The sequence below is a fragment of the Coenobita brevimanus genome, chromosome 58, assembly GCF_032717465.1.
Source record: "Coenobita brevimanus isolate Jiangsu-jjx chromosome 58, ASM3271746v2, whole genome shotgun sequence".
In the NCBI taxonomy this organism is placed as follows: Eukaryota; Metazoa; Arthropoda; class Malacostraca; order Decapoda; family Coenobitidae; genus Coenobita; species Coenobita brevimanus.
The window spans coordinates 30,236,471-30,259,637 of NC_137011.1; positions in this window are offsets into that span (position 1 = coordinate 30,236,471).

Below are 23,167 nucleotides of genomic sequence, written 5' to 3' on the forward strand. Positions count from 1 at the left end.
CCCCGTCACTCCGAGGACGTAATTTTCAGTCTCTTCTTGCTACCCCCAGACGATTGTATTAATCCTAGTGGAGACTTCTGATAGTGAAGGTGTCAGGGAAAGGTAGGCCTGTATCTAACCCTCCTGCCTGGAATATTATCTCTTAAGCTGATTATATGTTGGTAGCAAGAATAAATTAACTATAGTCTGTGTGTTTTCACATGAGAGAACCGAGCTATTCCCGTTACTCATATTTAAAGTCGTGGTAGTATGATTTTTGATGAGCCTTATTTTTGAAGTAGGATTGATTCTCCTTGGTTGCTAGTCAAACTTATTCTCCAGTCTCACTCCACTTGGCCTTAAATTGAGCAGAAAGGGGTTATGGATCTTTGCAAGTGAAAACTAACCAACTAATTAAAAGATGTGGATGGCTGACAGGTGTGAGGCGGCAGGATGTAACTGTAATAAGACAGAGGTGTGTGGCGGTGGCAGGTGTTAAGTAGTGGCGGCAGGGGGCAGGGGTACTATAATAAAGTACCTTCAGGGCTCCTAGATTAATACCCTTGGTGTGGTGTGGTGTGGGAGGCTGATTTTGTGTGGTGTGGTGTCGTTTGGGAGGCTGATTTTGTGTGGTGTGGTGTCGTTTGGGAGGCTGGTTTTGTGTGGTGTGGTGTGGGAGGCTGATTTTGTGTGGTGTGGTGTGGTGTGGGAGGCCGATTTTGTGTGGTGTCGTGTGGTGTGGTGTGGTGTGGGAGGCTTATTTTGTGTGGTGTGGTGTGGGAGGCTGATTTCGTGTGGTGTGGTGTGGGAGGGAGGTTTTGTGTGGTGTGCTGTGAGAGAGTGGCATTGTGTGTTGTGGTGTGGTGTGGTGTGGTGTGGTGCAGTGTGGTCCGGCGGTGTGGTTTGGATTCATTAAAACCGCTAAAGTCAAAAGGAGTGAAGCACTTCGTTCCCGAAAAACGTTAGGGAGAGACAGACGGACAGCGCAGTTCCTACAGATGCTTCCCCATCTAAACATGCTAGCAAGGATATAGAAAACGGATTTGTCTGAGAAAGTCGTCCTTTTGCAGCTTTTGGGAGAACAGACAATGTTTTGCTTCTACATCCTTTCCACAAATCTGCTTCGTGACTAACGTAAAACTCTTGTTACATCTCGTAAGTCAAGGTGGAGGGATGGTAGTTATGGTCCAGGTAAAATTGGACACAGTGCAGGACTGAATGGTTTAACCTGAGACGGAAAAAAGATTGGTTATCAAGTATTGGCAGAAGCAAGATGAAAAATGGAGAGTATCACAGTAGGTTAAAGGTGAAACATTGGTAGTGTGAGAATTTGTCTAGCGGTATTAAATCACTGTGGTTGCAATCGTATGATGCAATCAGCCTTGAGTGGCCTTCAGCTGCATTGTTATCCACAGTGTTGGCGCATCTACTGAGTGGTGAATAAAAATCATAAAATGGAAGACCCTGGCATAGTTCTGAATTGTAAATAAAGACACTGAAAACGTGTCAGGTTTAAAGTCTGGCCGAAGGAATATAATGGCTTCAGGCTTGTGAGAGGGTAAACAATGGAAGTGTGAGACTATTTTGGCAGCTGTGTTTATTTCTGTGGTTGCATTGTTATATAAACAATGTTTTGTAACCAGCTTTATTAGACCTTCAGCGACTTTGTTCACTAGAGTGTTGGTACGTGCACTGAAGGGTAAATAAAGAACATGAATACTTTAAAAGACCAGTGACAGCTGGTCTAGTAATTAATGTTAATTGAAGGCTGTAAATAAGTGTCACATATCAAGTGCTGGCAGGGACAGTGCAGCGTATAAAGTGTTACCAGAGTAAGCTAAATTGGAAACAAAAGAAGTGTGGGAACAGCTTTGCAGTTGTATATATTTTTGTGGTTGAATTCTTGGATACTTTTGTACACTGTAATCATACTTCAGTGACCTTCAGTGACAGTTCCATGAGTGTTGGCGTTGGTATGTGGATGGTAACGAGAAAATATATGGATCATTACATACTTTGAAGAAATGTAAACGATATAAAACACTACAATATTGTGTCAGAATACTTACAAGGTCTCTGTAATTGTTGTCATGTAATTGAAACCTGGAGGCACTTGGTACGTGTAAAATTAACCGTTGCCTGGTTGAGATAACTTTAGTTTTGTGTCCTAACTAGCGTCAGACGATTTCATTCAGCTGTTAGTCCTTGGAGAGTCAGTGTTATACTACTGACCCTCTCATGGTTGTATCAGCTCTAGTATTTTATCTGTGCTAGCACGAAACGGCGACACTCAACTGAGGGTGTACCAATGAGCATGAGAGTGTTAATATTACAGTAGTTCTAATAATCATGTCTTAATTGGAACAGCATTACTATTTTATTCCAGTCAACTCCATCAATTATATTGAAGCGAGAGTGAGTTCACAAGAGTCTGAGGGTGTTAAAAAAGCCACAAGGTTGACAAAATAGCCGCAAGGTTTATGTAAATACTGTGAAGTGGTTGTGAAATGAAAACAATAAGCAGGTGTGGCCATGTAAAAAGAATGATTTATGACAAAGACACTGTGGTTGGTGGTGCCAGCTGGTGTCAGTCAGGGAGAGTTACCGGCAATGAGGAAATAAAAAGATAAAGTGAACTAAGACATGTGGACAGATTGACAGCAGTGGAAAATAATGGTTTGACTGAAACATATTGGTTGACCCTCTCCTTCCTAAAAAGTATTAGATAGTTTTGATGCTAAATTCTGTCTGTATCTATATTTTTTTAATACTGAATGGAAGAAAAACAGTCTCACAGAATATATATAAGTGGACGGGATGGAATTGAGTGGAGGGAGTAGAAATGGTGAACAGGAACAGAAAAGGCAGAGTAGAAGTTGGGGACATAATTAAGATTGTAGTTAACAGAATAGATGAAGTGACAGAAACATAGCTGAACAAAGAGGTAGATGGGGAGAAGTATCTAGATGTACAGATAAAGTGATGGACAGAAAGAGAAAGATGGACAGAATTCTACCTCTGCCGACTGGTATATAGATGGAAGCAGTCACGTAGAGGGACAAATAGATATACAGACAGACAGACATAAATAAAGAATGATAAGCAGGCAAATAGATAGCCATACAGAAATAGATGTATGGACAGAAATAGATGGATGGACAAATATTGGTTGAAGAACATAAAATAAATAGACAGGGATCGTATGTGGTTTTAATTCATCCATATAAGCAACTAACAACTAATCCAAAGTACTGTCTAAGAATGTGAAAGATCATGTAAGAGATTGTGTAAGAAATTATGTAAGTGACTAAGATGTGAGACGTTATGAAAGAGATTGCATAAGTGATTGTGTAAGACGCTGTATGATATTGCGTAAGAGACTGTAAGAAAGTGTGTGTAAGGGCAAGAGAATGTGTAAAAATTATGTATGAGCTTTTATAAGGGATTAAAAAAAAAATTGTACGACTGCAAGAGGCTGTGGAAGAACGTGACTTTAATGGTGTACGGGAAGCTGTCAGAGAGAGAGAGAGAGAGAGAGAGAGAGAGAGAGAGTATAAAGCAAGGTGTTCAGGCATATACTGCTTAAGTAACACCTGCCTCCAAAGCAATGCCCCCTCACGCCGTGTTTACATAACATTGCCACGTGTTTCACCTGCCATCTAATTCCACAAGCCACGCCCCCTCCTCACGCATTGCATTCATAACATTGCCACGTGTGTCACTCCTCAGGGTTGCCACGTGTCTGAGGGAGGATGTAAGGAAGTGAAATAAGTGAGAAAACTGATTAAAAGAAGAGTTGAAAGAGGTACGATTTTTCACTTATAGTGCTGCATTCAGTCTGTAAAGGAGCTCAGTTATGTGAAGAGCTACACATAAGTGTGTTTTCTTGGAACACTTACGGTACCTGAATATACCCCTTTCGGTCTTATGAACTATATTTCATTACGAATATTACCGTACAAAATTATCCGGCTTAATAAAAGCGCAGGTGCAAGATTTTTAAAGATTCTCAGTTATTCCTTTCACTGACTCAAGAACTTCAATATGAGTATCCCCAGATAGATTTACCTGACTCAAAAAACGTGCATGACCTTAAGCATTAGGCTATTACTTTCAGACCTTGCACTTCTCTTTGGTTAATTACAGATGATTGTATTCAGCTCAGGATGATTCGCCGGTGCTAAAATATTGACTAAATAAAATCTGTCATCTCGATTATAAGATTTTATCCCAGAAATGTCTTCTAAACCAGCAATTGTTCATGATGTGAAGCTTTTCTGGGATGTACGACTATGCCACTTGTCAGTAATTCATTCACTTTAACTTGGCGGGAGTTTCGTCCTTGTGCAGCCTATTTCTCGTAGCTCAGTGGCACTGTAAGACAATGCAGTGGCTCAGCATCTTTTCCTTTTTTTTTTTTCATTTTTTTTTCATTTTTTTCAGTAGGTCTACCACGGCTTTCTAGTGTGTATCTCTTGTTATGGCTCAGCATTCACAGTGGAGTGAGGACACCTTTTCGCCTAGCTAAGTGAATGGAGAACAGTAAAGATTCGAACTACCAGCCTAAAACCAACAGGCCATTGTTAGGTGTTACGGCCTGACCACTACAGCCTTTCAGTCAGTGGCAGGTTAAGAGGGTGAGCAGAATAAGTCTCTGTTATTAAATCTGAAATAGCAGGGAGGATAACAAGCTCCTTCATATTGCGATAAAATTTCAGTACATGACAAAGAGAGAACTTGTCTGGCCCCCTCTTTAACGTTGTTGGCATCGCTTTTTAAGGTGGAATACGGGACTAATGAGAGTTGTAGGCGTAAAATTGCCAGCTATCTTGGTTGCCTAGTTTTATTGATAGATTAACGCCAGAATATGATGCCAGTCATGAAGGAGTACTATGAGAAAGATACAGGGTCGTTGTACTGTCTATATTTGACGTTGAGCTGTGGGAAATGAGCTGGTAAAGGCTAAAAATCCCCTTCAGAGGAAAGTGGATGAATTTTAGTAACCATAAGCGTTCCTTAAAATCTTCCTCAAAAATTAGGGTCTCATCTACACTTTGGCGTACTAAGTTTTGATCTGCGCTGTCAAGATCACTAGATCCTTTACACCCCTGGCGAGGAGGTGGAGGACAGGGTTGGTGGAAGGGCAGGCTAATGGATAATGGCGGTTCTGTGTGTGTGTGTGTGTGTGTGTGTGTGTGTGTGTGTGTGTGTGTGTGTGTGTGTGTGTGTGTGTGTGTGTGTGTGTGTGTGTGTGTTTTGAGACGTCAATAACTGCTCCCCAGGCCTTTCTCCATCCTTGCCCTCCCCTTCTCGCCAAAGGAGTAAAAAATCAGTGATCACGATTGTACATTTGTAGAAATTAATATCGATCCACCTCCTTACGATAAAATTTTGAAACTCATTGATGTAGTTTTCAGAGATCAGGACACCTCAAAGTATTATGTAAGGGTTTCGTGATAGTGCGAGTATTACATGGATCGATGTTATTGTCCGCTGCTGTACATGGTGATCCTTATTTTACACATCCCAAATCTCGTGTGTTGCTGGGACGGCTCTGTGTTACCTGTGCCTCTCCTGCGTAATTTTTTGTTTCCTAAAGCCTAATATTTTCATGTTTTATTGTGCCTTCCCTCCTTTTTTTTTTTTTTTTTTTTCCTTGATTGATTTTGTGGTTCATTACTAATTTCCCGAAACTTTTATAATGTCTGCGCTCCCCACTCCAGCAGATTGAGCCGTCCTCGCAACACACGAGTACTGGACAGCGTAATATATGTACCACCCTGTACTTATCGTTTGTACCACGTCAGTCTGTACTGCAGCGTGGTTGGCATGTGTCCTCTGGTGTGTGATACTTCCCCCTTAAGAGTAGACGCTGGAGAAGCTTGCGAGGAAGGGAGGAATGAAGGGAGGGAGGAGAGGGGAGAGCGAGGAATGAAGGGAGGGAGGAATGAAGGAAAGGAGAGGGGGGAAGAATAGGAGAGAAGGTGGGAGGAGAGGAAGGAATGAGGATGGAGGGAATTAAGGGTGATAAAGAAGGAGAGAGGGAGGAATCAAGCAGGGTGGGAGGAGTGGGAGAGGACGGAGGAGAGAGGAATGAAGAGAGAGAGAGAGAGAGAGAGAGAGAGAGAGAGAGAGAGAGAGAGAGAGAGAATTGATTGATAGCGAAGCAAGTCTAAGTGAGAGGAGGGAGAGCGAATGTGCATGTGGAGGGAGGGAGAAAGGGAGGGAAAGAGGGAGGATGAATGACCGAGGAGGGAGGGAGGGAGGGAGCGTGGGAGAGGAAAGAAGAGAACGTGATGGGGGAGGAATGGAGGGAGGGAGGCAGATGTAAAAGAGAGAGAGAGAGAGAGAGACCGGGAGGGGCAGTGTCGGAGGAAAGGAAAGTGAGGGTGATAAAGGAGAGGGGATGGAAGGAGGGAGTAACAGGAAAGGGGAGGGGGTGTGAGGTAGGAAAGGGTTAGAGGGAAGGGAAGGGAGAGTGACAGGGAAGGGGAAGGGGGGTGAGAGTAGGAGGTGGAAGGGGAGAGGGGAGTGGGGAGGGAGCCTGACCGTGGGGATGATGTGGGATGGGAGGGGAGGTGGGAGTGACAGCGTGCCTGACCAATCCCGCCGCGGTGTGATCGGAAGACAGGTGGCGCCACGCAGCCTATTGGTGCGCCGCAGGTAGGCAGGGAGAGGCAAGGAGGGAGGCAGCGGAACAGAGGTAGGCAGGTAGACGTGGAGGGAGGGAGGGGAACAGAGAGGTAGGGAGGCAGACGTGGAGGCAGGGAGGGAGGCAGGGGAACAGAGAGGTAGGCAGGTAGACGTGGAGGAAGGAAGGGAGGCAGCGGAACAGAGAGGTAGGCAGGGGAACAGAGGGGTAGGCAGGCAGACGTGGAGGGAGGCACGGAGGGAGGGAGGTAGACAGGCAGGCAGGCAGGTAGGCGTGGAGGGAGGCAGGGAGAGAGGTAGGCTGGAAGGTATGTAGTGAGGTAGGTTGGGAGGCAGGTAGGGAGCCCAGCAGCAACGTAGGCAGGTAGGGAGTGGGGGAGGCAGCCTGGGGGTACATGGGGAGGTTGAAAAGAAGATAAGGAGGTACGTTGGGCAGTAGGCAGGTAGACGGGGAGGTAAATAGGGAGACTGGGAGGAAGGTTGGGATGTAGGTAGGGAGTCGAGGAGGTAGATAGGGAGTTAGTAGGAAGAGGGAGGCTTGTGAGTAGGCGTAGCAGGGAGGTAGACAGGGAGCCGGGGACATTTCTAGGAGTGGCCCAGTCTGTCAGTCACACACTAAGGATTTTCACTGTCAAGGTGTTTCACTTTATCGAAGTCCCACATGGTGTTGCATCTGCCTGGGATTTCTGGACTTTTTAATCTGGTATTTTCAGGGAGAGAGAGAGAGAGAGAGAGAGAATTAAAGAAAACGAGAGAGCAAGTAGAGAGAATCAGGGATGACATTGGTAGAAGGGAGAGAGAGAGAGAGAGAGAGAGAGAGAGAAAGAGAGAAAGAAAACGAGAGAGGAAGTAGAGAGAAGCAGGGACGACATTGGTAGAAGTGAGGGAAGTGGGACGTGGAGAAAATGAATGAATGAGGAGGGATGGAAGGAAGGATGGAAAGGGGGAAGGATGAGGACGGGTGATCAGATGGAAGGAAGGAAGGAAGGTGTGGGATGAGGAATATGAGGAGGGAAGGAATAGGCGTATGAGGGGCGAGAGGAAAGTACAACGGAAAGCAAACAGCAACAGACCTGATCCTACCAAAGCTGTTCGTTAGAGGGTAGGTTATAACAAAAGTAACTATTTTCTGAGTTAATGACAGGGTTGGAAAAGGAAGAAGACCCCCTCCTTCCCACTTACCAAACTCTCCAGCCGAAACCAATAGAAAATACTGGGAAGGACTACCTTGCAACGTAGAAAATTTGTCATGGATTGGTCATTAGAAAGAAGGAGTGGATATTGTATTGTAATTGTCTTAACACGTACAAATCGATGTTGTTTTGCGGTTATGTTCTCGTAGGCTGGAAGGTGTAGAGGAGGAGGGAGGCGGAAGACGACGGGGCAAGGAGGATAGCCTTGTGGGTAAGGAGGGAAAGGGAAGGAAAATGGAAAGGAGGAGGGGGTAGGGAAAGCAGGGAGGGAGGGAGAATGGAATGTGTGCTGAAGGAAATGGTTGGGTAAGAAAGAACTGATGCAAAACGTAAAGAAATGTGAGGAGGTGAGGGACAGGAGGTTGTAAGGAAGGGAGGGAGGGAGAGGGAAGTGGTGGGAGGAAGAGAACAAGAGAGGCGAGAAGGGCTTGGAAGAAGAGAAGAGGAGAGGAGAGAATGATTGAGAGGAAGAGGAGAAGAGTGCATGGTTGAGATGAAGAAAAGAAGAGAAGATAGAATGGTTGTGAGGAAGAGAAGAGGAGAGGAGGAATGGATAGAAGGGAGAGAAGGAGAAGACAGAGTGGAAGGGGAGAGGAGAGAATGAAAAGGAGGAAGAGAAGAGAAGAGAAGGGATAGGAAGGGAAGACAAAAACAGAATGGAGAATGAATGGAAGGAAGAGAAAGGGAGAGTGAAGAATGAATGGAAGGAAGGGAAAAAGAGTGAAGAATGAATGGAAGGAAGAGAAACGAACAGGAAGAAAAGTGAAGAGGAAGAGGAGAAAAAGAGTGGAAGGAAGAAAAAAGATGTGATGCGGTCATAAAAGGAAAAAGAGAAGCGAAGAGATGATAAGGGAGTAGGGAGGGGATTGAAAAAAGAGGAAGACACTTGGAGAGGAGAGTGGAGGTTGGGAGGAAGGGAAAAAAAAAAAAGAGAGAGAGAGAGACGTGTGGAGAAAGAAAAGAGGAGAAAAATTGCTAAGCTGATCGATATTGAAAAAGGAGGATATAAATGAATGAATGAATGGTAAAAGAGGAAGAGAGAACTAGTAAGGAAAACAGGAAGACATTAAGCGGAGAGAGAGAGAGAGAGAGAGAGAGAGAGAAAGAAAGAAGGGGGGAGGGTACTCGTTAATTAAGAGAGGAGATGCAAAAGGGGTCTTGACATGTAAGAGGGTGTAGTGGTGGGAGATTGTGAGGTAAGAGAGAGAGAGAGAGAGAGAGAGAGAGAGAATGAAATTAGAATGGGGGGAAAGACTGTGACGAAGACTGGATGATGGAGGGAAGGAAGGAGGAAAACAAGGAAGAAAGACTGAAGAGAGAAAGATCAAAGGGAGGATTGAATGGAGGAAGAACTGGAGGGAAGGAAGACTGGAAGGGAGGAGGATTGGAGGGAAGGAAGGCAGGAGAGGAAGACAACAAAGGAGGGAACTACCTGAACACAAGCCACACAGAGTTAACCGTGGCAGGGAGGCGGCTGTTGTTAATATGCCGGAAGACACGGTTCCCATACACACCAATAAAAGCATGGGACAGGAAGGCACCAGGCTTTCCCCACACCCCCCTTCCTCTTACTCCCGCCCATCCTTACCCTGCTGCCATTCCTTCCCCCTTACCCTTCCCTCTTTCCCCCTACCTCCCTCCTGTTTTACTTCTGCCTTCTCATCCTGCCCCCTTTCCCCCCACCCGTCCCTCCCTCTCACCCACCCTCTATCCCCTCCTCCACCCCCTCCCTGACGCAACACTACAGCCGCTCAGCAATCATTGGAACCTTTGGATGGCTAAATTTACGTGGAGAAAATATCATAGGAAAGCAAATATTCACCAGAAAGCATGAACTCCCTCTACAGGATCGGGTATTTTATGTATCAGTATTTAGATCACTGTGTATGTATCTGTATGACTATCTATGTAGCTAGTTTTGTAGGCTATGTAATTATTATTGTGTATAGCTGTTTGTCCGTCTGTCCTTGTTTGTCTGTGTACTCCCGTTAGTCTTCCCTCCCGGCGTCATTGACTCTGATTCTCTTAAAACTCAGGGCTGTGTAGTTTTGATTTTGGTAGAACAGAAGAAAGGAAGGTAATTGCAGGAGGCTAGCTGGCACATGTAAGGCAGTCCCTGTAAGAGAGCCACTGTAGTTTATTCATTTTAATTTGGCAGAGAATGTTTTCCACTTGCAGCCAATTTTCCGTAGCTCAGTGGCAGAATGAGACAGCACTACACAATCCTGCGGCTCTGTATTCATTCTGTACCGGTAGTACTTTTTACATGACTAGCACATAATACTTTGTGTCAGTCTTTTGTTACAACCCAACATTCGATGGTGAGATGACAGTGTTTCGCCTACTTAAATTGAACAGAGTATAGACCAGGAGAATAAAACCTGATGATGTGAGTGAGAAAATCGGACTCCATATTCAATGCCGGTGTGGTTGGTGGAAATCCCTCAAAGATATTACAGTACTTTCAGGGGTGGTGATTGAGTCGCTGGTGTGTGGTTCGTTTGTGCCCGTGTGTGTGTGTGTGTGTGTGTGTGTGTGTGTGTGTGTGTGTGTGTGTGTGTGTGTGTGTGTGAGTGTGTGTGAGAGAGAGAGAGAGAGAGAGAGAGAGTCAGCGCACATTTGACAAGTATAAGTGAAAAACTGGAGAAAAGAGGGAGGGGAGAAAAGGGGGGAGAGAAAGTCGCGACAACGCAGGGGAAGGAGAGAGAATGATGGGGGGAGGGGAGGGGAGGGGGAAGAAAGGCGGACCTGGCATGGATAAGAAGTATGGATGGAAAGTTTAGGGAAGGGTAGGAGATGGGGAAGGCAGGCGGGGAAAAAATTAAGACTGGAGGGGAGGGAAGGGAGTTAAAAGGAGTGAAAAGGAGAGCAAACAGCAACGGGTAGAAGGGTTTGTTACAGGATAGACTATAACTAACATAACTATTCTGTCAAAGGAAAGGATAGGAAAGCAAAGAGAAGAGAGCGAGAGAGGAAGCTGGGGATAAGACAGAGGAATGAGTGGGGGCGAGGGAAATGGAGAGAGAGTGGAGGGCGATTGTGGGTGTGGGAGAGAGAGTCACGTAGTAGGAGGAAGGTAGCGGACTGGGATGAATGAACGATGGCGAGAGAGAGAGAGAGAGAGAGTTATGGGACAGAGAAACAGGCAGGTAGGTCGGAAACACAGGAAGAGAGGGAGTGGGAATCGGGGGAAGGGGGGTCAGGGGAATGATATGGTCTAGAGAGAGAGAGAGAGAGAGAGAGAGAGAGAGATTAGATAAGTTGGGAAAACACACACACACACACACACACACACACACACACACACACACACACACACACACACACACACACACACACACACACACACACACACACACACACACACACACACACACACACACACACGGACGCATGCATGCTTGCACGCACGTATGCATGGATGCGCACATGCACATGCACACACTTTTATAGTCCAAGTAAGGCGACTCATCATTGCTCTTGCAGAAAGAATCACAACCCGAACAGAAAGAAGTGAATGAGAAAGAGGATGAAGGAAAAGTGAATAAGAGGGGGAGGAAGAAGTTATGAGGAATAGAAAAGGAAGGACAAGAAACTTGAAAGTGAATGAGTGAAACAAGAAGGGAGGTAGGTAGGTAGGTAGGTAGGGACGAAGGAAGGAAGGATAGGATGGGGAGGAAGACCTGAAGAGAAAAGAATAAGAAGGGAGGGAGGGAGGTGGAGGAAGGAAGGAAGAAGGAAGAGAGGCAGATGATTGGGAGAGGAGAGGAGGGAACAATGGAGGTAAGAAGAGACAGAATGTAGGGGAGAGAAGGAGACAATAGTTTGAAATGAGGAAGGGAAGGGAAAGGGACGATGGGAGGGATGGAGGGAGAGAAAGTGAAAGGAGGTGGAGAGGGAGGGAATAAAGGAGACAGTTAATAGAATGAAGGAGATGAAGAGGGGAAGAGAGAGGCAAGCAGTAGGAAGGGAGGGAGAAAGTAAGCAGTGGGAAAGGAGCAGGGAAGGAAGGAGGGGAGAGAAAAGGGGAAAATGGTAGGGAAAGGAGAGAAAGGGAAGTGTAGTGAGGGAGGAAGGGAAGTAGAGAGGCGAGTGAAGTTATCAGGGTGGCCAGTCAAGAAGTAAGGTAATTGGTTATTCCCTCCACTGCCCCTCACCCCACACACCTGCCTCATCCTACACACCTGCCACATCCCATACACCTGCTTCATCCCATACACCTGCCACATCCCATACACCTACTTCATCCCACACACCTGCCACATCCCACACACCTGCCACATCCCACACACCTGCCACATCCCACACACCTGCCACATCCCACACACCTGCCACATCCCACACACCTGCCTCATCCCACACACCTGCCTCATCCCACACACCTGCCTCATCCCATACACCTGCCACATCCCACACACCTGCCTCACCTTCCACTTCCTCAATGGAGGGATCTGCCTCACTACCATTGAAACCATCTCGCTGCACCTGCCTCACATATTTGCCTTACATACCTGCCTCATATACCCTCTTCACTAATGTAGAGGGACGCCTTCACTCGGTGACACAGATACTACCAGGCATCAAAACTAGTATACAAGCATCTTTCAATTCTCCCCTTATTCCCTTTAGGAGGATGGTGAACTGCAGGGAAGTAGTCCAGACTGCAGTCCAATGGATCCACGTTCAGATGAGTCTGCGGTCACAACAAAAAACAACACCCTTACCTGCTTCATTGCTTAGCCCTTACTTGCCTCACCTGTCATCTAATCTGCCTCACGTATCATAACCCTTACACACTTCGCATTACCCACCCCTCAGTCCGTAGCATACATCACCTCTCAGTTCATAACCTGCCTCACCTTTAGACTGCTGATTTGCCTCACTTCAGCACCTGTCCTGTGTCACCCTACCTACCCAAACCTGCCTAACCTAACTTACCCTAACATGCGTACCCTAACCTTCCTTCACCTAAACGTCGTCCCTAACCTACCTCACCTTAACCAGCTACACTCTAACCTGCCTCTCTCTACCTGTCTACCCCTACCTGCCTCACCTATTCTTGCCTACACGCTCCTTTACCTGTCTCCCGCACCCTCTGATTAATTACATCTTCCTTACCTGTCCTGCCCACACCAGTCACCTCTAACTTCCCTAAGCCTCTCATCTCACTCCTTCTTTCTCTCCTATTGTCTTCCTTTCCTTCTTCTCTTGTCCCCGCTTCACTGAGCGGGCAAGGCACAGTCTTTTATCAACAGAAAGAGGACGAAAAGGTGATTTTAACTGTAGTTGTTGACCAGTGCACGTGGGGTCGTTACAAAGAGCGGTTTTAGGGCCGACTTTGCTATTGTTACGGAAATCTTTGAGGGGCTGACTATCATATCATTAGTTTGTTGTAACCTCAGGGTTTCATAGTCTCCTGTGGAGTGAGGTTGGACAGGTTTTCTGTGCTTGTTTACCTGTGTTATGAAATGTATATATGGGTGGTTACTTTGTTGATGTTTTTGTTGTTGCTGTATTGTGCGTGTCAGCCTATAACACTCACTTATACATACCCTGGCTGTGACCACTACCCACTACTGTACCATCACAGTTGTCCTGCCCATTCCTTTCCTTTATCACCAAACCCTCCCCCCTCCCTCCATATCAAACTTCGAAGGACTGTAAAACTAGCTGTACAGGAAGCTTTGTAGCGTTTTATCATCAGCAGTTTAATTTACATATTATACAGCAACATTTTTTTTTTTTCAGCTTTTCATATCGTTTTAGTATCGACACAAAGTGTATCATTGACTTAAAAGAAGATATTAGGGTGTAACGAGGAGAGTGAATCATTACGGAAACGATGCTTCCAAATGTCCAAAGCGACTTACAACTGCCTTAAGATTTGTCTGTGACCCATATTATTAAAATAGAGTGAGCAAAAGTGTAAGCAGGCCCACAGCTTAAGAGGGTCATTTATGGAAGACCTGTAATTGTTAGATGTGATCAGCCTGCCCACTCCATGTTAGAGAGAGTATTTAGCAATGGCTGAGAGATTAGGCGTGTTCTATCATTGTTATATGCTTCAAATTTTATATATATATAAAAGAGCTTGTCCAGAACTTTACCCTTTCAGTTTTTAAACCCCAATCCGAGTAATGTTTTTTTTTTTTTTTTTACCATCAGTAGGCGTTTATATTTATCTGGAAAATAGGAACAGCGTGGTGGACTGAAGAGGTGAGACAGGCTGTGGCACAAAAGAAGAAAGCATACAATGAATGGATGAGAAATAGGGGCGTGGAAGAAGTTGAGAGGCGGAAGAGAGAGTTATGTGTAGAAAGAAAGAGATAGGTGAAAAGATTAGTAAGTGAGAGTAAGAAGAGAGTGGATGAGGAATATGGAAGGAATTTGAGTGTAAATTGGAAGGACTGTAAGAAAATGTTCTGGAAAGAGGTGAAAAGAGTAAGACAGGGTGGAAGTGAAGTTAGCAGGGGAGTGAAAGATAAAAATGGTAGATTACTAGTGGAGAAGGGAGAAAAAGTGAGCAGATGGAGAGAACACTTTAAGGAATTGTTGAACTTAGAGGATGGAAGTAATGCGAGTGTAAGTGGCTGGGGAATGGCTGGGAGAAGGAGGGAGGTGAGAAGACAGGAAGAAATCAGTAGGATAGAAGTTGTGGAAGTAATGAAGAAAGTTAAATCGGGGAAAGCCCCAGGAATTGATGGAGTGTGTGGTGAAATGCTGAAGCATGGGGGAGAGATAGTAGTAGAATGGATGTGGAAGATGTGCAGATTGGCCTGGGAGGAAGGTAGAGTCCCGGAGGATTGGAAGTCAGGTATAATTATTCCCTTGTACAAAGGAAAAGGGGAAAAAGAAGTGTGTGGTAATCATAGGGGCATTTGTCTTCTTAGTATAATAGGAAAAGTGTATGGTAGGATACTTACTGACAGAGTTAGAGAAAGAACGGAGAAATTAGTTGGAGAAGAACAGGGAGGCTTTAGGAAGGGAAGAGGTTGTGTAGATCAGATATTCATTCTTAGATCTTTAGTGGAAAAGTTTCTAGAGAAGTGAAAGAAGTTGTATGCGGCTTTCATGGATTTGGAGAAAGCATATGACAGGGTGGATAGACAAGGATTGTGGAAAGTGTTAAGAATATATGGAGTAGATGGGAAGTTGTTGAATGCTGTGAAGAGTATGTACGATGGTGCGAAGGCTGCTGTGCGTGTGGATGGTGAACTAAGTGAATTTTTCTCTTTGAAAGTTGGGTTGAAACAGGGATGTGTCATGTCTCCATGGTTGTTCAATCTGTACATGGATGGGGTAATAAAAGAGGTACAAGGTAGGGTAGTGAATGTTGGAGTGGCCCTGGTGAGACAGGATAGTGTTTGGAAACTCCCTGTACTGTTGTTTCAGATGATACTGTGTTTTTGAGTGGAGACGAAGGGGAGCTGCAAGGCTTGGTGGATGAGTTTGGGAGAGTGTGTAAGAAACGGAATCTAAAGGTGAATGTAGGGAAGAGTAAAGTGATGGTCTTTGAGAGAGGTGAAGTCAGTGAATGTACAGCGAGGTTGGATGGTGAGGAATTGGAAAATGTGAGTACGTTTAAATACTTGGGTAGTGTGATGAGTAAGGATGGAGGTTTGGAGGGTGAAGTGCTTGAAAGGGTACAGCAGGGAAGAAAGGTTGCTGGTTCTTTGAAAGCAGTGATAAGAAACAGGGAAGTGAGCATGGAAGTGAAAAAGTTATTACATGACAGTATTGTGATACCAACTCCAACGTATGGAAGTGAAGCTTGGACGTTGTTGGAAGGACACAAGTCAACAGTGAGAGCAGTGGAAATGAGTTATTTAAGAGGAGCCTATGGAGTCACATGGAGAGAGGCTGACGAATGAGGATATAGAGGAGTGTTGTGGTGTGGATGTGGATGTGATAGGAAGCGTTATGAGGAACACACTGAGTTGGTTTGGCCATGTGGAGAGGATGGAGGGTGAAAGACTGACGAAGAGAGTGTATGTGAATGAGGTGGAGGGGGGAAGAGGGAGGGGGAGGCCGAGGATGAGATGGAGGGATGGGATGGAGAGGTATATGAGAGAGGGGTGTGTGAGTTGGGAGCAGGGCAGTGAAATGGCGGGGGACAGGGCGACTTGGAGGCGATTTGTTTGTGGCCCCCCCAAACGGGATTGAGGCGTCTGGCAATAGATAGATAGATAGATAGTTAACCACTTCACAATATTGCTGTAACCTGACGTCAACTCTCTCTCCCAAAACTTCACTCATTTCATCCTTTCAGCTTTCCCAGTTCTCCAGCATTCTCCTCTATCTGTGTTTACTCCATCCTCCTCCCTCTACCCTTCTTCTTTCTCCTCTTCCCCTGTATGCATCTTCTCTTCCCTCTCCACTTCTCAAATTCTTCCTTATCTTTTCTCCTCCTCGTCTTATTATCTTCCTCCACCTTCTTTTCCTTCCTTTCATCCTCCTACGCTCCTCTTCCTCCATCATCATGTCTCCTCTCTCCCTCCTTCTCCCAATTTTTCATTCTCTTTCTTCCCATGTCATCCTTCTCTCCTCCCTCTATCCCCTCTTTTTACATCTCTCCCTTTCATCCTTCTCCATCCTCGTCTTCTCAGCCCCCCCTCTGCATGCTATTAACCCTCCTTGCCATTCTTCTCTTCTCCTTTCATGTATTTCCTTCCTCATTCTTCTCTCTCCATCCTCTTCTCTTCAGATCTCCACTCTTGCGTATCTCCCATCTCCATTCTTCTCTTCATTCTCCGTCTTCTCTACCCTCACCTCCTCCAGTCCGCTCCTCATGTATATTGTATTTAGGTCTGTTTACCCTCTCTTGTTATGCTTGTTTATTTCTTGTTTACATGTTGTGGCCGCCCTTGTGCCCCTCCTTATTGGGTTAGCCCCGGGTTTTAGTGTGTGTGTGTGTGTGTGTGTGTGTGTGTGTGTGTGTGTGTGTGTGTGTGTGACATTCATGGTAGTGGTAGTTTGTGGTGTGTGGTAGAGATATGCTTGTTAGCTAATGGTTGTGTTGTGGTGTGTGGTAGTGATATGCTAGGTAATAATGTCTAGTGTTTGTTAATAGTTTGCGATGCTGTTGTGTAGTGGTTTTGTGTTTTAGTGATATGGTGGTAGTGTGTGTGGTACTGGGTGGTTGTGTATGGTAATGGTGAATGGCTCTGGTTGTGGTGTGTGGTGAGGACGGTGGTGTCAGTATATGATGATGATGTAGTGTGTGGTAGTGATATGCATGGTTGTAGTATATGGTCCTTGGTCGTGGTGTTTGATAGTGATGTGGTTGGTAGTGGTGTATGATGGTAGTATCATGTTTGGTGATAGTGTCTGGTAGTGTTGTGTGGTATTGATATACTTAGGTGTAGTGTGTGGTAGTGATATTGCTGGTAGTATGTGATATATTTTTCATGGTGGTTATGCAGGGTGTTTGGTAGAGATATGGTAGTGTGAATGGTAGTGGTATTCATGGTAGTGGTGTGTGGTAGTGAGTGTTGGTGGTGGTGTGTGTCTGTCAGTGCGTCTAGAGGAAGCTTACCCCCTCTATTTGTGTTGTAAGTCAGGCGTGGTATGTGGGTATATATTGTGCACCTTGCTGAGAGAGAGAGAGAGAGAGAGAGAGAGAGAGAGAGAGAGAGAGATCATATATACTGGTATGTGTTTAAGGAGTAGCTACCGTGTGTAAATTGTCTCCCTGAATGCGTAGTTTGAACATAAAGTGAATTTTGTCTATGTGCGCGTGCTTACAGTGTGTGGAAAGTTGAAGTGTGCGTGTGTGTGTGTGTGTGTGTGTGTGTGTGTGTGTGTGTGGTAATGATGGAGGGTGTGTGGTGGTGGTGTGGTGGGCCTTGGCTGTATGTGATGGTGATGGGGTAAGGGTGTGGTGGTGATGTGTGTTGAAAGTGGTGGTGGTGATGGTTGCGTGAGGTGGTGATGGAAGGTGTGTGTGTGTGTGTTAATAGTTCAACGGGCAGCCGAGTGGTGTGCTGGAAGTTGCTTGTTGGCCTTGCACAGTTGCACCTTTGACAGATACGCGGTGCTGTGGTGCACGTGTGACTTGGCCTTATTTGATTGTAGGGAAGGATGTCTGGTGCTTTGTGTGACGAGTTTTATGAGCCCATCATGTCTTGTTACCTGCTTGTTACTTGCGTACGGTATGTAAATTGAAGTGGTTTGGATACATGGCAGTGTACGAACCGTGGTTTACTGCACGCTGCCAGATGTTGTCTTTACTGTCGAGTTGTGCTGTTCATTCACCGGGACGGTTTGCTTCAAATGAATGAAATCGTCAGGTACTGGCTTTAACGAAATTCCTAAGGCAGGCCACTCGTGTGTTTTAAGCATCGAAATAGCCAGAGCAAATTAATTTAGCACACCCACATACGAACTTTTTTTTTTTTATGGGGATATACCAATTTTGACCAGACTTTGCACCATACTTGAAGATTCATGTCTGTTTTATATATATGTGTGTGTGTGTGTGTGTGTGTGTGTGTGTGTTTAGTTTGTATTACGGTATGTATTTCGCAGTATGAAGTTGCATTTTTTTTTTTTTTTGGTTGTGCCGACTATTGTATATTATATTAAGCTTTATACTGCGCCGTATAATAGAATATGTAGACTAGATTACGGTAGGCCTACAGTGGTGGTGGTGGTGGTATCAGTGCCAGAGGGGGAAGGACGGCAGCTGGGGGTAAAGAGGGTGGTGGGGGAGGGGTGCCTACGCGGACTGAATCCTGATGTGGTAGTTTTGGCTGTGTTGTGTGTTGGTTCTGCCACAGCCACCCAGCCTCAGCTCTTATTCGTTTTTGTGATGGGTGTGTAGTGTGTGTGTTCTCTTGTTTTATTTTCTCTCTTCTCTTTTCTCTCTTGTTCTTATATTGTGAGTTGGTCCGCCCTGCCTCTCCCTCTCACCTTCCTTTCTTTATGTATATACCGTAGAGAGAGAGAGAGAGAGAGATATTATATATGTATATATTATAGATACATACATACATAACAGGGGTGGTGTATTTGTATTTGAGGTGTATTTAAATACATTTTCAAAGTAATTGTATTAGTAATCGTATTTTGGCTCCCAGAAAAAAAGTATTTTGTATTTGTTTTTGAATTTCTTCTTATTGTTTTATGTGTTGTTACAGGCAATTTGTGAAGGCGAGAACATGTAATTTTGTTTTAATTTTGTAAATTTGTTTTAGTTTTCACTGCCACTCATCTTATCTGCAAGCGGCAGTGTTGAACGTTCCGTTGCGCATGTCTTCTGATATATAGGTATTTGTATTTGTAATTGTGTTTTGAATTTGGGAATAGAAGTATTCATATTTTTGTATCAGAACTTCAAAAGTATTTGTATTTGACCTCTTAAAAAAGTATTTGATCCAGCCCTGATAGATAGATAGAATATATATATATATATATATATATATATATATATATATATATATATATATATATATATATATATATATATATATATATATATATACACACGCAAATTCAATCGTCATCATCATCTGGGGACAATACGGCCTACGTATCTCTACCAAGTGGCTTAGGCTGTCCGGTAGAGATTGTATGTAGGGTGTGAAGCGCTTGTAAGTGTGATTGTAATGTTGGAGTGGCTTTGGATGTGTATGTAATCTGTGAACCAAGTGTAATCGACCAGCGCAAACCGACTGGGTGCAAGAATACTTTATAGTATGTGACACTGGTTCAACCATAGCCCCCCCTTATGTCCGCCAAAGCAGTACGTGGCCGGGTGAACATTCCCAAAGTTTATTACCCTGACTAGGCGCGAATCCTTGTTCTCCCATGTTCGAGAACGCACACTCTACCACTGTACCGCAGAGGTACATACCGGTACATTACATACATAACATTGTGCTCCCTCGTCCTTGGCAGTGACTCCCAGCAAGATACACAACAACGATGGAAGTACGTCGAGGACTCCACCATAGCTACAGCCATCGATAACACTGCACCAGACTACACTCTCCTTCAAAACAACCCCGACATTCTTTAGGCCTGGGCACATGACATTACCATTAACAGCAATAAAACAGTAGTCTTGCATTTTGACCTAATCATAGCACCTACACCACCCCCAACACTCAAACTTGGAGACCACACCCTAGAAGTAGTGTACATCACCAAACTACTGGGCATCCTCACTGACAACAAACTTCGTTAGAATACCGACATAGATTCAACCGTCGCTGGTGCTTCCAGCAGACTACACGTTCTTTGCACGCTGGTGGAATTAGATGTCCCTGCTCAGGACCTTACACATCTGTACACTACTTTCATTCTTCCCAAGCTGAGCTGTGCCTCACCAGTCTGGTCCTCATCTTTCAACATTACACAACGAAACAAACCCGAGAAAGTTATTTAAAAAAAAAAAAAAAAAAAAAAGGGCAGTGAGAATCATCCCCGGCTCAAATTTCACCAACTACAAAGCCAGGTGAAGTTTCTGTCTATCACAAACATTTATGTTCACCACCTCCAACAGTTTGGAGAAAATTAGTCAGTGACCCAGGCCATATACACCCGCTTCCCCCTGAGGCTGCCCGTCCCCACCGAGCTGTTGGTCATCACAGTCTACTGGCACCCATCAGAGCCAGAACGGACCGCTGCAGACACACCACCATCCCAACAATAGTTAACTGCCTTAATACATAACTTTTATATATTTACCAGCAGGTCACGTCCTACTGTTTCACTTAATTAGTTCATCTTCTACATATACTTTTACTTCTCTAAGCATTAACTTTTCATATTGAATTCTATAAATTGTGTTTCTATGCATATTTATTGCCTCTGGCTGCTTGTACTTATCAGTAAACCATTATTATTATCGTCTGTTTATTATTATTATTATTATTATTATTATTATTATTATTATTATTACCACACACACACACACACACACACACACACACACACACACACACACACACACACACACACACACACACACACACACACACACACACACACACACACACACACACACACACACACACACACACACACACACACACACACACACACACACACTGCATATATGTAAATTAAGCACACGCAATCGCACTTGAACACACTTGCACACACATGAGTACAAACAGATACACACAGACTCTTTAACACACACACACTCATAAACTTTTCTCCACAGGCACACAAGCATACATAAGCAAAAACACCTGGATAAACACACCTGCTCACACACACAAGTAATTTATGCAAAGAGGGCACACGCACATGTGAATACACAGCCTACGTAAGTTGAAGTGAGAGCGACCATCTTTGGCAAAACAGCAGCAGCAGGAACAACAACAACAACAACAAAACAAATGATGTGGAAGTAGGTAATGATGAGCAAAAAAAAAAAGAAAAGAAAAGATGAAGAGCGAAAATAAACAATCGACAGATGATGATAATGATGATGATGATGATGCAAACGTGTAGAAAAACATGTGCTAGAAAGTGCATAAGAAAAAGAAAGAATACGAGGAAGAGGAAGAAGTGGAGGTGATTGTCAACCTTTTTTCCTGCCATTTGCCCCCTGGGGGTTGGCATGACCAGTCGTTTTCCCCTTCCCTCCAGAAAAAGCATAGTCTGGGCATAATGTATAAAGCAGGTTATTCCGGCGTAAGTTTTTGGTTAATACGGCTTAAGGTGTAGACAGGTTAAGAATGCATGAATTGTAAAGCAGATGGTTAATTCGGTATAAACTGTAAAGCAGGTTGGTTAATACGTTGTACATTGTAAAGCAGATGGTTAATACGGCGTAAATTGTAAGGCAGATGGTTAATACGGCATAAATTGTAAAGCAGATATATTAATACGGCATAAATTGTAAAGCAGATATATTAATACGGCATAAATTGTAAAACAGATATATTAATACGGCATAAATTGTAAAGCAGATATATTAATACGGCATAAATTGTAAAGCAGATATATTAATACGGCATAAATTGTAAAGCAGATATATTAATACGGCATAAATTGTAAAGCAGATATATTAATACGGCATAAATTGTAAAGCAGATATATTAATACGGCATAAATTGTAAAACAGATATATTAATACGGCATAAATTGTAAAGCAGATATATTAATACGGCATAAATTGTAAAACAGATATATTAATACGGCATAGATTGTAAAGCGGATGGTTTAATACGGCATAAATTGTAAAGCAGATGATTCATACGGCATGAATTTTAAAGCAGATAGTTTAATACGGCATAAATTACCGGTATAAAGCAGGTAGAATGCAGGTTAATTAGGAATAAGTTGTAAAGCAGATGGTTAATACAGGATTAAAAATTAAAGGTTAATACAGGATTAAAAATTAAAGCAGATAAAATAATTCGGGATAAATTGTAAAGCAGATGGTTAATACTGAATGAATTGTAAAGCAAATTGGTTAATATGGAAAAAATTGTAAAGCAAATGGTTAATACAAAAGCACAGACTTTGACCAGTAAAGATTAGTCGACGGTGATGTTTTCCTTTATATTTTGGAATTTATTGTTTCTCTGTAGCAATTGTATTTTTAAAAATTACAGGTAACAATTAATGAGATCGTAATAATTAATAAACCTGTAAGGCTGCGTTTTTCTCTCTGAGAAGGAGAGTACGGTTTATCACCCATGTTTGTCCCCTCTGACAAGGAGAGTATGTTTTCACTCCTATTTGTTTGCTAGTTTGTTTGTCTGTTAACAGGATTTGTCAAAAACTAAGAGAGATTTGGACCAAATTTGGTGGGAACAATCGATTAACTTGAGACTGATCCAGATCATGTTACAGATTCTGGATCCGGAAAACACTTTTTGCGAGACCCTTATCGGTGAAGAGAAAACCTAACCCATTCTGAAGAGTGGTTTGGAAATTACGTTGCCCTTGTCGGAGAGATGCGCTCCACTGAGTGCCCCTCTAGTTGTTTTTTAATTCACTTAAATTTTCGTTTCCTTTCTTCTAGGCTTTATTTTTCACTATCATTCTCAGAACTTTTTTTTTTTTCTTACACCGAATGGCCTGTAGATATGATTCAGGGGCCCTTGGTTAGCAATAATGATAATGCTGCTGCTGATGGTAATAATAATAATAATAATAATAATACCGGTAATTATAATAATAATTATAATGACGAGGGACACTCAGTGGATTCCATCTCTCTGACAAAGGCAACGTAATTTCCAAACCTCTCTTCATAATGGGTTAGGTTTTCTCATCATTGATTAGGGTTTCACAGAAAGTGTTTTCCGGATTTAGAATCTGTAATACGATCCGAATCGGTCCCAAAAGTTAATCGAGTGTTCCCTGGGACATGGGCTATC